At 35.7% G+C, this 15,611-nt stretch overlaps 1 long non-coding RNA gene across 1 annotated transcript in view; it reads right to left on the bottom strand.

The window, feature by feature from the left end:
• Window positions 1-8,513: 8,513 nt before the first annotated feature.
• Window positions 8,514-15,611, bottom strand: part of LOC119148809 — a 121,126-nt gene continuing 114,028 nt past the window's right edge. Inside the window, exons 3-4 of the long non-coding RNA XR_005104491.1 lie at window positions 11,881-12,021; window positions 8,514-10,693 (exon numbers count right to left, since the gene is read on the bottom strand). This is a non-coding gene — a long non-coding RNA (uncharacterized LOC119148809). The remainder of the gene's footprint in view (window positions 10,694-11,880; window positions 12,022-15,611) is intronic.

Genomic DNA, 15,611 nt, shown 5'->3' with positions numbered 1-15,611 from the left:
TATTGGCATCCCTTTCAGAATGCAGATTCAGGAACGTGGAGGTAATTCTAAAATAATGCTTTGATTCTTACTGTAAATTCACACAGTTTGTATTATTTTAACATTAAACAAAAAAACAAAAAAAAAGAAAGAAGAAGATAGAAAAAAAAAAAAGAAAAAGAAATTGTTTCAGGATGGTTTGCTTTTAAGCTGGATGAGGGCCAAGAACTACAAAATGGAAGGCAGAGAAATGTGTTATGCTGAGCAGTGGAGTAGCTCTGATCAGTAATCCAGATATCTCCCCTGATTGCTTAAGATCAAATCCTGATAAAAACAAGGTTGCTTCTGCTCGGCTCTGATGTGGTTTCCAATGGAAGTTAAAGAACTCAGCACATTTTTTTTTAAGGGAAAAAAGAAAGAAAACCCAGGACAACTGATCTTCCCCAGGATAATCCAGGATAAAATTATTCTTTCCAGAAAAATAGGATTTAGTTTCCAAAGTTGTGGTTTAATCTATTTCTCTTTTTCACCGTGGCTGATTCATGTTCACCCACCAAGATGTAACATTACTGGCACTAAACAGTGTTCTTTATAAAGCCCGTGAGACATGCTAGGTATAAATGTCAGTCAGTCATATAAAAACTTCTTTCACAGCCTTACTCAACTTAACCAGACTTCTCAGAGTGGCATAATAGTTAAGTGAGGTGCAAATGTGTGTATGGAGCTTAGCCTTACAGATTAAATTGTTGATGGACACTGATGAAAGACAAGCATGATCAAATGAGGCTCTGTCCCAGTGATTTAACTCTTTTAATTCTTGCCTCTAAGCTACAGTGATCTTGCACATTCGCCTCTATATTTATGTGGTTCTGGTGGATAATGCTTCAATTTATTAGTATGGCTATTGCTATCCCTATTGTTATTGCTGTTGCTATTGCTATTATTCTTATTACTGTTACTGCACTTGCTGACACCTTTTTTGTAGGCAATACACTTACAAATGTTTCTAACACTTTGCATGCAAATGAGACCAAATTCTAAATCCTTAAGGATGTTTTGAAATCAAAAGCAGACTCAGTCTACCAAATTGTGGCTTCAGCTTATGTTTAGGTTTACCTTGCAATCAGAAAAGACATAGCTTTAATGTAGATGTCTCCTATACTGATAGTATTAGAAAGCACTGAGTAGATGTCAGTGCTGTTGGGACTGAAATGGGCGCTATCCTGGTGACAATAGTTTGGGAAAGTCCTCCCTAGTACTCCAGGCTTCCTGACCACGGAAGCAGATTCAACTCATGTGGTATGGTCATAATAACATATTTGGTTTATTTTACTGATTAGGTTGCAGCAATCAAGTGCAGGACTATTCCCCAAACACTGGATTAGTAGCTACTAATCCAGACATAATTCAACTATCTCTGAAGTTTGGTTGTTCCTCATACAATGCCCCTTTAACTACCTATTAAATCCAACCATTCCTCACAGCACTGTCTGTTACTTTTATGAACTTTTTACATTGTTGTCTGGTGTATCCAGCAATTTTTCATGTCAGGCCTGGCAGTTTTCCATGCCCCGTTCAGTTAGCATCACCTCGGGCCAGGTCCAGCCCCACAGCCCAGCCATTTGCCTGTAGCTTTAACAATAACAGCTATTGTTATAACAATTGTAATAAAACAATTGTTTATTAATTGATAAAAATTGTAATAAAACAGCTATTGTAATAACAATAACAAGCAGCAGTGTGGATTTCTGCACCAGCACAACAGGTCCATCAGGTTCACACGGCAACCCAGTCACTCCCATTACCTGATAAAATGGGTATACATTAAAAAAAAACATAATAATTAATAGATCTCCTGTTTTCACACTAACAGTTAATTCAATGTCACACAAGGCTATATAAACTAGGGTGGGAGAATTCCAGCTCATAGAAAAGCCATTCCAAGTTGGCTTCAGAACAACACCAAGTTCCCTAAGCAATGCCTATGAGCAATAATGCCACTCTTACCTTGAGTAGAATTGTGGTCCAAAATTCCCAGACTCTCACCTCCACAAAACCATGGGGCTGTAAGACTACTTCTCTCTATGCAATCACGTCCTAAATACCCCAGGTGGAAAAGCTCCTTTCATCTCACACAGGAGATCATTTTACTGTGAGAGGTATTCCCCGCTGTTCATTTTATTTTTAACTCCCTTCTAATGCACTTTTAACCATACTTCCCTGTATTGTAGCAAACAATAATTCTTTGCCCCTTGTACTTACGTATTTATGCTGTATGGGTATGGATTTAATTTTTAAAGTGAGCCAACATAAGCACAACCCTCCTCAATCAACATCTGGCCCCATGTATTTTCTTCCACATCTGTGAAGTCCTTTCCAATTTGTCTACATCCTTTTGAATAGTCCCTATGCTGTAGCGTAATGACTTATATTACAAGCACTATCATCTCCCTGTGACATGACGAGACGTTCCTAAGCAGGCAGACCTGTATCACTTTTACCTAAGCCATCATGCCATGCTACGAATTCCTAGCTGATTTAAACATCTTTGGAATATACTATTTATTTGTTCTTTCTTTTCAGGTGTTTGGGGCATCTTCTCTTTTGCTGCATGTGCATATTTCCGATTATTTTTCCCTTTGTGTGTTAGAATCCATGCCTCACTGAAGCCTATTTTATCATTTCTTGACTGATATTTCTAGATTCTTAAAATACCTTGATTCTAATTTTTCTCTTTTTTTCACTGATACTTTCTGCTAAATTTCCCATTTTAGCATACAGTAAAAGGTTTAATATTGGCTACCCATTTTTTTCAGAGAATTAATGAAGATCTTGAGGAAAAAAAAAAACCCCAGGAATTATCAACCCAGCAGAATATGCAAAACAATTTTAGTGACTTGTACTCCGTAAAACTGGACACCATTTTATGGCTTAACAAGTTCTCCGTTCTTATACAGAAGCAAGTACTTAGAGCTGTCCTCTGCATCATTCATTATTTTATTTTCTCCTGCTTTAGCTGTTGGTAATCATCCATTTCTTTATGTAAGATTTTTTCAGCAGCAGATTCAGGCAGTGGTATACAGGTTCTTCAATGACCAGTATTCTAGGGGTTAAATTATAGGCTCCAACTAACAGCAGCACCTAAGAACAAAAAGCAGTAGTCCAGATGCTATATCTGACATCTCAGAAGAAGAAGAGAAAAAACCTTACAGAAGGAAAAAAAGCTGTAAAGTCATTAGAAGGGCCCAGCTGATGTTGGATATTTTTCCTGTAGAAAGAGCACTACACCATAAAGAGCTGTATGACTAATACATGGAACTGTGAAGCTGGTCATATCCCCAGCACACTGTGTGGTTTTTCCTTACTTTTTGAAACCATATACTTATTGTATTTTCCCAAATAAAAGATATTTGTAGCTCATATTCTCTGAACTCCTGCGTGCTCACAAGGGGAGAAGGAACACCTGTAAAAGGTTAGATTATTAAATTCCTAAATGTTGGTGGTTTAGGTTGGGGACCAAACCACCATTCATATTTATTTTAGAAGGAGTCCCCTAGACATGTTATTGAACCCAGTCCTGGTTACTACCACTGACACCTGGCAGGAGGGCTACACAAGCAACAAAAGTAAATTACAAAATTCCAGCACTTTTATTTCTTCATTCTCCTTAAGCGTATAGACGGACACTTCAGACTCCTGCTGAAATTAGTAGGAGTTGTGCCTATAACCTGTAACAGAGTGAGCAAGCGGCTGCACGGTGCTTAGCTGCCAGCTGGGGTTAAACCACTCAGTCTTCTAACTAGAAACCTTCTGAACACGTTTTTGTAGAAAATGCCAACTTGCTAGCACAGAAGAGTTTGGCAGGAATGCTCCAATGTCAAATCCTCTTCCACCAGGGCTCAGGTAGCTTTTCTGCTTGACAGCAATGAAACTGCTATGTAAAAGGTGCTGAAGAAGTCCTTTCTCCAGGGCTTTTGAGTGCCACTACCATGTAAAAGTAAGCTATAGGGTTGCAAATTCCAATATGTTTCATTTTCCTGTTTGGAGAGTGTAAGGATTTATATATGTGTGCCTATATCTGCATTTGCATATATAGATACACACACACACATAGCCTAGGGGGTTGTGTTTTATGGGTTTTGGGTGGGGTTTTTTTTGTTTGTTTTTGGCATTTTTTCACTTCTTTTTCAAGTATTACTGTGATAAAATACTCGGTATCTTAAATGTTATGCAGCCTATAACTCATGGCATTTCCAGAAATATTTGGAGTCTAGGACCCCGCCTTGGTAGCCAGAATCTGGAAAACCTCATAGTCATATCTGAACACAATGCTCCTGTCTCATTAAGTTGAAGGTGGTTGCTTGATGCATTTTCTTTTGTAAAATAAAATCTGAATATTTACAAACTTCCTAAGTGAGATATTTTGGAACACTTTGTGGAAATAAAAAGAAAGAGAAAAAGAGAAGATGATTTAATTCCAAACTTAAGAATTAATCAAGTTTACCTGTAATATTAATATAAATCTAGAGCAGCATAAGATTATTTGACCATAGGAAAAAAACCAACCCACCACAAATGACAATTTGCAAGAAAACCGATGATGAACCCCTAATTGAATCAACACATATGGAAAACTAATATAAAAGCTACTCATTGTTCCAAAATATACTGGTTTCATTAGTGGTTTACCTCATCCGCTTTTTACTTATTGCTAAAGGTCACAATTAGAAACATATTTGCTCATTTTGCTACTGCTCATATCCCTGTTTGTATTCTGAAAATGAGACAAGAGTGCTTTATTTTTTTAAGGAACTTTCTCTCAGTCCACATGGTGTGAATTATTAACAAGCTTAAATTATTTTTACTATAGACTCATAACTGTAGAAAGTTGGGTCCAATCTACCACAAAGGTCATTAAAAGAGTCATATATGGACCTTGTATAGACCTGCTGTATATGTGGATTTTCAGAGTAAATCCTGATGTTTTACAGGTTGACTTATCTGAAGGACAGTAAAAGATGGATCTAAGGGGACAAAGATTGAAAACTGGAGGCTAAGAGTGTGTGCAAGAGTTTATTTTACAGCAAAAGAGTGGATAGCATCTGGATTCAGATTTTCATGGCTGTTTTGATTCCAGTTATTGATTGAAGCTCCTTTCTGTTCCATATTCATGTAAGTTACAGTGCAATGGGTCAACATAACAAGACACACTTTGGAGTTGTGCTAATACATCTGAAAATCTAAACAGAAACAGATGGCAAATGGAAGATAATTCTGAAGCTCACCAAACATTCAGATAGAAGATATCCAACCAACATCAGTCTTTGTAGTGTAACGTCCAGGTAAATAGTACTTCTATGCCCTTTGTACACTCACAAGTTATAGGAGCTGTGTCCATTTCTCCCCACGTGTCATGCTGGAAATCCCTTTTATGCCATGTAATTGGAAATAATGAGGCTAAATTAGATACAGTGGCCTTAAGAGTGAAGAGAGCTAGTAACTCCTGGGGCTTGTAAGTTTTTTCAATGTAGAGCAAATGCCTGAAATAGTGTTTCAGAAATTAGAATATTTCAAACATTTTTTTAAATTAAACCATATATGTGTACTGCAAGTAAAGTTCATTTTTCAATTGTTCAGGTACTGATCTGTGTTTCTCTGGAAGTTTCATAAATATTCAGTTCTAGAAACTATCAATGCAATTCATCAAAACATCTTTCAGCCAGTGTGCAGTATACTATAAGGCAACAAGGTCATGTGCAGCTTAATTAATTTCTGAATTTATTTTTGTATATAGTTTGAATAATAAAAAAATTAGTTTCATCAGGTAAATGCCTCAAACAAAATTAAAATATCATTATTAGTAGTATTATTAACTTTCCCAAATTGTTTACTATCATTGCTTCCTGGAATGTAGAATTTCAAACATCTTTGCAGTGGAAATGTCAAATAGATGTCAGCGAACATGTAGAGATAGAAAAATGGTTCTTGTAAGAAAAAAGTGCACTAATACTGGCAGAATAAGCACTTAAGAAGTAATATTTCTGTTAATCCTTGAGGGCTGTGTTTTAGAAATTCTTGGGGAAAAGGAAAAATAGCGGCAACAAGTTTTTTTTCTCACTAAACCTAGAATGTATTTAGTTATTTAATAATAAAAAGTACCAAAAATAGGAAACCTTTTAAAAACAAAACCAATACTATTGACCTATAAAAAAAAAAGAAAGATCTTTACCAACAATATGTCACTCATGGAAAATCAGACAGCATTCCATTGACTAGAATATATTTGTACCATGTAGTCGTGTGCCATGTAAGCTTGTTGTGCAGATTTTACAGCCAACAGAGAGAAACAGAGCCTTTAAGGTCCTGAACCATTTCACTACAGAAAAAATATGTAATGTAAGTAACACAAGTTTCCCCCTCAAAGTGCCTATTTCTGTCCATTGACTAAGGAGTCACCGAGACTTAATAAATCATAATTAATAATTGCAGTTACTAATCTGACTGTAAATGTCTTCAGTGTAGACATTAAAAGGTAAATTAAATGAATGCAAAGCCTAATATTAAAAGACACATAAGAAAGCACTCAGGTTTCTAGATTTAAAAAAAAAGAAAATAAACTCAAAATATTCATTTGCATTTATTAGAATTCCCTTAGTTTAATATGATAATAAACACAAAATAAAATTGTAGTGAATATTCACGTGCTATATTAATTATCACATTTTTAGTGATGGATTATCCTTACCTCAAGAATTTCATAATTGCAGATAAACCGATAGTGTGTGTTACTAGAGGAAAAGTTTTAAAATATATAATTTCATCTACTGTATTACTTGTAAAAATACTTTGAAATACTAAGAACTTTATTTTTTTTTTAGTTTTTATTAAAAAAAACCTTTCAATAAGATTTTTTCTGAACCTCCACTAAAGTTAATCATTTTTTTTTTAGCTGGTGAGAAGTAACATATCTTAGTGTTCATTTGGTCATGGTTAAAATTGCACCTTTAAAAGAACTGAAGTGATATGACTATGATAGCACAGATCAGCCTAGAACATTTTGCTTTAAAGTTTGTATTAAGTCTATAAATTTTCTGTTTTTGTAAATTCTTTAACTCCAGAAATAGTACACCAGCAAAAAAAAAAAAATAAATTTCTGGCTTTTGTGTTAAGGGTTGTAATGTCACAACTTTACTATAAATGATAATATGACAACTGACTTAAAAATGTCATAACTTTGTATTTGTGGCCTATAAAGCAATGCATCAAAAGAGCAGAATTACCAGAGAAATTATCAGACATTAACATTTCATTTTCAGAAATTCTGTTTGGTTTTGATTTTTGGTTGTTGGGTTATTTTTTGTTGTTGTTTTTGGGGAGTTTTGTTTGTTTGTTTGTAACTATAAATACAGAGAACAGAGAAGTTAGGCAAACCCTGCTTTTTATTCCTCAATAAAAAGAATGCGAAGTGGCATCTGTATATCACTTGTAATACCATCAAATACTGTGTTACATCAGGGAAATAGGTGAACATAAGAAGCAACATGTCTATTCAACTTTCCACATCACTGACTGCCAATTTTGCTGTTGAGCATTTGGTCAAGGTTTCTCTAGAAAGATACAGACATGAGCGGTGTATAAAACAAAATCCTCTGATGATATTGTAGCTGTCATAGGAAGATAATCATGGCTTACAGAAAGGGTTTTCATGGGTGGTACAGAAGTTATTGAATATTTCACACAAACGTTGCACCCCAAAGTCTGAACTGGGGGAGAAGTTTGTATTCAAGGCGATCTGCATGCCAGTCATCCCAGGCTGCTGTAGCCATCCCTGCAACCAGGTGTCCTTACTGCCCCACATCACTAAGATCATCCATCAGCCACTACTTACACCCAAACTACTTGAACAATTAACCTCAGATGTAATTATTTTAAACTGGTGAGAATCATTCAATCTCTCCCTACCTCAAAAAAATTAATATATAATTATTCCTTGAGCATCTAATCATCTTGTATACATCCCTCTCCTGAGTTTCAAAAGTACCCAAGATATGGCTTGCCAATTGTGTTAGATCATGACAAGTAAAAGATATTCCAAAAATCACATATGAATATAAATGGTATCAGAGTGTGATTTAGAAGTGATACTTGAAACCTTTCCAAGTGCTGCAGTTACTGCCGGTACATTTATGCAACACCGTAACAGAGTTTCAATCTCAGCCATGCATGCTTTATATTCTTTTCAAATACGGCTTGCTACCAAAACCTAGTAAAGTCAAATAAATATAAGACAAAAAAGAAAAAAAAAAGATAAAAATAGGAATAGGGCCAAATAAATACCTCTGTAACAGGATAAATTAAAAGCAGAATGAACATGTGATGAAAAACATGACTGCAAAATGTTTTGACCATTTATTTGGTTGCAACCCTTGTCATTTTATTCAAAGAAATTATTACATTGTACCAGTCAGAATAAAGTCTATTTACTTGAATTAACGCTATATGAATTACATGCTCAATGTCCGAGTGAGTGCAGATTTCTGTATTCTGTAGAGTCTGGGGAAAAGACTGCATGAATGGAATTCTTAGGTCAAATCACTCTTTTGTAACAGCAAAATGTGAGCTTCAAATAAATACTTTTTACTTAGCTAGACAATGGACTTCCTGGCAAGATGATGAAATGAAATGAGAAATCCTGGACAGAAAATGTGCAAAATATTTTGAAACGATTTAAGAATACACGTTTGCCAGTCAATCAGGAACATAGTTTTGCCATTGAAGTCTATTAATTTCTAGCTTTCATAGAGCTGCTAGTGAGAACTGACTTTGATTAACACTTTAAACAACAGCTAAATGACCTGACTGTCACAGTCTAACTCTTGTTTTCAACAGGGATTTAAGCTTTTAGATGTCTGTGCCTCATTGACATAGAAATTGATTTTAGGAATTTGACACTGGAATTGCATTGATGAAGTAACGCATGGTCAGGAGAAGGTGAAGAAAACTTCTTTTGCTTCTGCATGACCAGAAGCCGACATCTAAAGTACTAATTGTGTCCTCTTCGTGAAACAAACTGAGCAGCTCATTAAGGCAAAACTTCCCGAGTTACACTCCCTCTGTTTCCTGCTATGTTAGCGGTGTTCCTGTGGCACTGAACTCTAGAAAATATAAGTCCAATAAATGATAATGCTATGAAGAAAACTCTACGCTGGAAAGATAACACTCTTTTTCAAAGGATTATACAGTTGTAGCTAACTTCCAAGTTTCCCTCTCAAGACAGAGATTTTCCCAGGCATAGAGATGGATTTTCTATATTCATAGCAGAGGAACACGACTGCAGCACCGTCTGGATTTCTCATTTCTTTCAATCTAGAAAACGGTCATTCAGTAATGGTCCCTAAGGATAGCACTTAGCTCTGTGACTCCACACAGTCGATGTCTGGCATGCTCTTACAGCTACTGTCAGTGAGGAGAAACAAGGCAAGGGTCATCTAGCTCCACGTAAATACCTGCATCTTAGCTGGTTGCTTCAGGCTCTCTTCACAGTCAGTGAGGAGAAACAGGCATTTTGAGGCAATGGTTCATCTCACCCCAAAGAAGATATCCAACAATAAGCTACATGATATGCTCTTTAGGCAAGTCATGTGGGCATCAAAGGTTTAATGAGACAATATCACAGCCAGTGGCCAATGTAAGGGTGATACAAATACTTCTAGGATTTGGTCACGAATTTTCTAATACAAAATACTCTGGTGTCAGCAGGAAACAGTGTATATCAAGTAACTCAGTTCAGTGACCCATTAGCTGACTTGTTGGCTGGCTAAACTTTTGGGCCCTATTCTAAGCAATCAATCATATATATGATTGGACCAACACGCAAACAAGCCTAGAGAAATCATTCTTCAGTCAGTGCAATTTTATCACATTGGAAGGAAGGAGTATTTTTTTTTCTATTTAGTGGAGTTTAATTTTCATTACTTCTCAGTTTAATTTCTATCATTTTCTATCTAGGGAACAAAGCATCTTTAATTTTCCAACTTGTGTCATTATGGATAAAACAGCAACTTTAAAAACACAGGAACATTTGATTCAAAGCTCAGTAATGAGAGAAGACAACTTTCTGTAGAACTAAACAGACCTCTGATCAGGTTGATATCATTCTTGCAGAAATGAGTGGAACACATTTCATGAAGAACAAGAGAAGCTAGATGGGAACATCACTGTCATCCTCTACCAGCCCTCAGTCTTCCAGAAAAGGAAGATTTTGATGATAGAACAGGTCTTGATTTTCAGCTTGACACAGGAGATAGCTTGTATTCACAAGTTTGAATTGGGCGTATCACTTTTTGTCTCTCTAAGCATTTTAGAAATCTAGCAAATTTATTGCATACCCTTCCCTAAATCCAGCTCAGGACTATGCAATAAATGTCATTATTAGGTAAAAAATTCTCTTAATTATTTCTGGCACACACCCAAAACCAAAGAAAAAATATATCTCCTGGCATTTTTAATAATTTCAATTTGAAAATAACACTGAAAAGCAGATGTAATATAATCCAGAGCTTTGAGTAATCCCAAAATAAGTATACTTCAACTTTCAGTAGTTATTGCAACATGTGAAATATTCCATCTTTTCTCAGAGTCTTCTTGAAACCGGTTTTGTCCTTGAGGTGTCAGATTAACACTCCACTCAGAAGACAAATTGTTCATGGGCATGCTGGACATATGAGAGCCATTAGACAGTGTTATCTACATTCTTGAAAAATGAAAAATTCTAGGCAACATTACATTTTATAAATGCAAGATGTTTATTATTACTGCACTAGCAATAAATGTTTAGAAACTGGAGAGGGTTCACAATGATTCTGACTAGGAACATATGAGGATGGAGCCATTGAATTCTGGCATGAAATAAAAGGTCTGGAAGCTATTACGCATTTAGCCCTCTATGAGTATTTAATTATATCAATAGGAGAACACAATTTCTGTTGCGTGCTTTATGATGAATGTCTTCATTTATTCATGTTACAATGAATGATAGATGAGTTCAAGCCAGATGTGGGAACTCATTTGCAATTTGCTTAATTATTTTAGTGAAATTTCTTTTAAAGTTCACAGGACACCTCACTGAATTTCATGGGAATTAATGAGAAATGTAAAATCTGATTTCTGCTTCAGGAGTGAATTTGCTTTTGCTAGGCAGTATACACGTAAGTAGTAATAAACATAAAATGTATGCTTAACTGCTTTTAGACAATAATATAGCCTTCAATGATAAAAATGGATTTCAGTTTCAGAGTCTCTCATCCAACCTCTCATAGGAAAGAAAGTGGTTGTCAGACAGCTCAGTAGTACTCAGCTTAGCTTAATAGATGATCCTGCCAAAAGAACTTATTCCAGGTAGGGAAACACATTCCTTGACTACGAATGAAGTATCTTCAAGGGTCTTATCTTTTACAGGTTTTTGAAAAACATTATGACACAGAAATTACCAGTCTGTTTCCTGACACTAAGTTTCTTAATAGCTTGTATTTCCACTGATAAAATGAAAACATACTTCACATTGTTGGTGTGAAGGTATGTCTACTACACTAGGAAGCTAAGAAGGTGACCAAGGAATGTACTGTTAAGAAACTATGAAACATAAAGGATTAATTGAGGCGTTCAGACCTGCTGATATTTTGGTTTTGGTTGTGGTTTTTTTTTTTTTTTCCAAAGAATTGATAAAATCATTTAAGTTCAACTTAGGTTTGTATTTTGTTTGCTCTTACACAGCAGGTATGCCCATCCTTTCATTTTGATTGTCTCAGCCTGTTCATGCATCCTTTCACTTCATCCACCTATTCCACGTTTTGTAAAAACAGACACAAGATAGAAGTTAACTTATTAACACAACTTTCTTACCTGGTAGCAAGTTTTCCATTGCAGATTCATTCTACTTCTCTCAGCAGACAAAGAGATAAACAGATACTATTGCACTGGAGACACAGGAAGAATTTTTTGTGATGTACTGTTATCAGACCTATGCTATACAAATGCATCCAGCTAAAGGAAAGGAAAAGAAGCACAAAAATGAATATTTTAATCTTTTTAATTTTTATTAAGGGTATTTTTGTATCTTAAATGTTTACTATATTATATCCTGCAATCTATCCTAACATGACAAGCAGACAATTTAAAGACTTGTTCATAAAGCTGTGGTTTGAATAGAGAACACACATTTACTATCTACTAAATTAAGGTCTATGTTCTCAAATGACAGCTACACTTGGTACTTTCTAACTTCAGGGCCCCGGTTTAGTGAACAGAGTCCGGTTTTAATACCCAGGCTCCATCAGTGTTTCAACAACTAATTGTAAGTACCTAAGTTAGGAACATACATCTCTCCGTTTGTTACATACGCAGGTCACATACTCAGCTACTGAAATATTGTTCCAAAAATCTGATGATGAAAACATGCAATATGCTTCTTATTGTCACTGCTGTATTGCAAATTTTCTCCTGATCTCTCTCTTACTTCTATGCAATTACTCATGTAATTCTGCTTTATCCAGAAATCATGGTGCCTTTAAACAACATGGAGATCTGACAGAATCAACATATGACAAAATGTGTTGCCTTGCCCTCTTTCCTCAAAGGCAACATCAGTGAAAAATATGAGCGGTCTGGCTCCAGGAGAATCTTTCAACAATGTACACCAAAATATGTTGTCTTTTTAATAACTTATTACTGGTTATCATCTGAAGTTATGGGTGGGGGTTGTTGGTTTGTGTCTCTGTGTGTGAGTTCCTTATGATGGTGATTCTTTAACCCAAGCAGAGGTGTATCATGATCTATCTTATTTCTTTACATTGCTGTTGCCAGATTTTCATTTGGGAGACATTTTCTGCTGCATAAGGTGTGTGTCTTGCATTTAATTCCTAGTTATGAACTGTAAGGTAGCATTTAAAATATCATTATAATTCACTTGTGGTGAAGGGACCTCATTGACATTCCTTCAGCTACCATGAAACAGAGTATAGGGCATACCAGCACAGCACAGGCCCACTACAGTCCCTAGAAATGCAAGACAGTATTATTTACCTTGCAATATAATAAAAATGAGTCTTGTTGCTGGAAATAATGCAGGCCACATTTAATTTTCATAATAAAATCACAGCTCAGCTAGACAGAATTTGACCCTGCTGCCACTCTCTGCCTCTCTGGTGAGGTCAGCAACACGGCGGCAGAGGTGTAGGGACAGCATAGAGCTACTGTCTGTGGCATTCCCAGCTAGGCACAGCCTGCTACACTCTCACCTCCACAATCTGTACGGCTTTCATGTGTCTTGTTACAACACAAACAAGTGAGGGTATTAGATAACCATCTCAAAATTCAGTTAAACGATAGCTGGACTGCGGATGACACTTTGCTCATGGGTGGGAACCAAGAGATGTAAGCCTCGAAACAGCCATAAGGCAACAACAGCTGGAAATGTATCTGTTAAAATCAGCTGGCATGAAAATTCTCTGTGCTTCTAAAATACATGTTTACAGCTGCAGGTATTTCTAATTTGAATGACATGGTTAAATGGGAAAAATATATATTGCCAATTACCTGTCTTTCGAGCAGTTTCCTACCGAGTAATTTGACTTTTGTTCCTATATCCACAGCTCTAAAGTTATTTTTGTAATACCACTATTATTCATGACCTCAGATTTTTTCATTTCCTTCCATTTTTCTTCTCTCTCTTCTTCCACTATCCCTATCTTCATCCTAGCTAAGGTTCCTATATGCATTTATTCTGAAAATACCTCCACGACACTGTGATTTCTTAAACAAGAAATCCTTCTAGTGAGATTTATATTCATTGCTTGATTTTGGGAAACGTTTTATTATGCAGTTTAATTTCTCCAGGGTCCACTAATTAACTGAATCACAGTACAAATGGGCAATATTTCCTGGGATAAGCAAGTATCATAACCTTGCATCTTACCAATGATGTCTGTGTTACTTGCTGATGGATTACACCCCTCCAGTTTAGCGTCACCCATCCATTTTCAGCTACCAATAGCTATCACAGTGTGTAGTCTAGTGGGTTGTAGGTGACAATAAAAAATTTTCCTTATTTAATGGAAGAGGAAAACAGAAATGTGAGAATAGAGGGAAGGTTAAAAAAAAAAAAAAAAAAAAAGGGTTTAAACTATATACTTAATTAGCTATTTATACTCTGAAAGCATCCATGCTTCCATGGCACTCAAGTGCCTTGTTTCTGTTGTGACACAGTCAATATGAAGCATGGTTGTTACTGTTTCCCTTCCTGTACTACAGCTATTTGTCCAAGAGATGGAAAGTTACTTTGCTATGAATTTGTTAGCAGATACTGTAACTGAAGAAGTCTACAACATAATTGACACCATTTTGTACTGGCCTAGGTCTGAATACCAATGAAATATGAAGAATTCCTTTTGTTTTAATTTCTAGTGTGCTGGGAAGACATGATGTATTGCATAACTTCATTGGACCTGATCTCAGAACAAATGAACAAGCAAATCTCTTAGCAGAATCATCTTTCAACACTAAGATTTATTTTTTTTTTTAATGGTATCAGCTGCTATTTCTTTCTAACACAATTAATTTCTGGTTTTCTCTTCATTGTTAAGACAGAAAGAGATATTAAACCTTCTTTTTTGTATATTTCTTTTAGTAGAGTTAAAGAATTAAACAATAAAGAGCTGCTTTTTTTTTTTTTTTTTTTTTCATTCTGGCAAAAGAATTGAGGTACTATCGTTGCAAATCCACATCTAATGTATCTTTTTCAGTTCATCTTAACATCACACCCCGCCCCCCCCTTTTGTTTAAGTATCTTGTATTTCAGACATGAAGGAACTACTGCTAAATAAGGGATGAAGTTTATTAAAGCATTGTTCCTGTTTCTCTTGGACTGAATTTGCAGTTTTAAATACATGATTCCCTGCCATAATTCTTTATCTGGACTTTTCTTGAACAGTGCTACATGGCAAGTGACAATCCATCATTCAAGTCTGAAATGACTTGGCAAAAAAAACATTTTACCCATAAAGGCAATCTTTCCAGACAGCATTGTCTTAACTAGAAAACTTTAATATTCTAACCACTTTAATTGTAAAGCCACGCTGCTGGAAGCAGGCTTGGTTTATAGAAATGAAACCGCAAGTTTCACACTCTTTTGTTTAAGTGGTTCTTCATTACATCAGTTTTAAGACATTTTAGATCCATTGGTTTATGAAGGTAAAGAGAATTTTAAAGGGATACATTACAGGGAGTGACATCAGCTGCAATGGACTTCATTCAAAATGATGTAAAGAATAGGTCTGTCACAAACATATTTGTAAAGAAACCCATCTTGGCTTATAAAACAAAATAAAAAACCCTGGTACTTTCATTTGGCTTATGACAAAGGTATTGGTAGAGCATATGTGATAGAGAAGAGACAACTGAACAAATATGTACTGCTTTAGACTATCTCCTTATATTTTCTGTTACAGTGCCTTCTCTGCTGCCATCTACTAATGACTGAATGATGGTGAAGATTCATATTCAGGCAGACTGGGTGTTTTTTCCAGTTAGATGCTTCTGAAGGAATTGAATTATGTAACAGTAAGCATTTGGTAACA

The sequence above is a fragment of the Falco rusticolus genome, chromosome 5, assembly GCF_015220075.1.
Source record: "Falco rusticolus isolate bFalRus1 chromosome 5, bFalRus1.pri, whole genome shotgun sequence".
NCBI lineage: Eukaryota > Metazoa > Chordata > Aves > Falconiformes > Falconidae > Falco > Falco rusticolus.
This window is presented reverse-complemented; position numbering and strand designations above follow the sequence as displayed.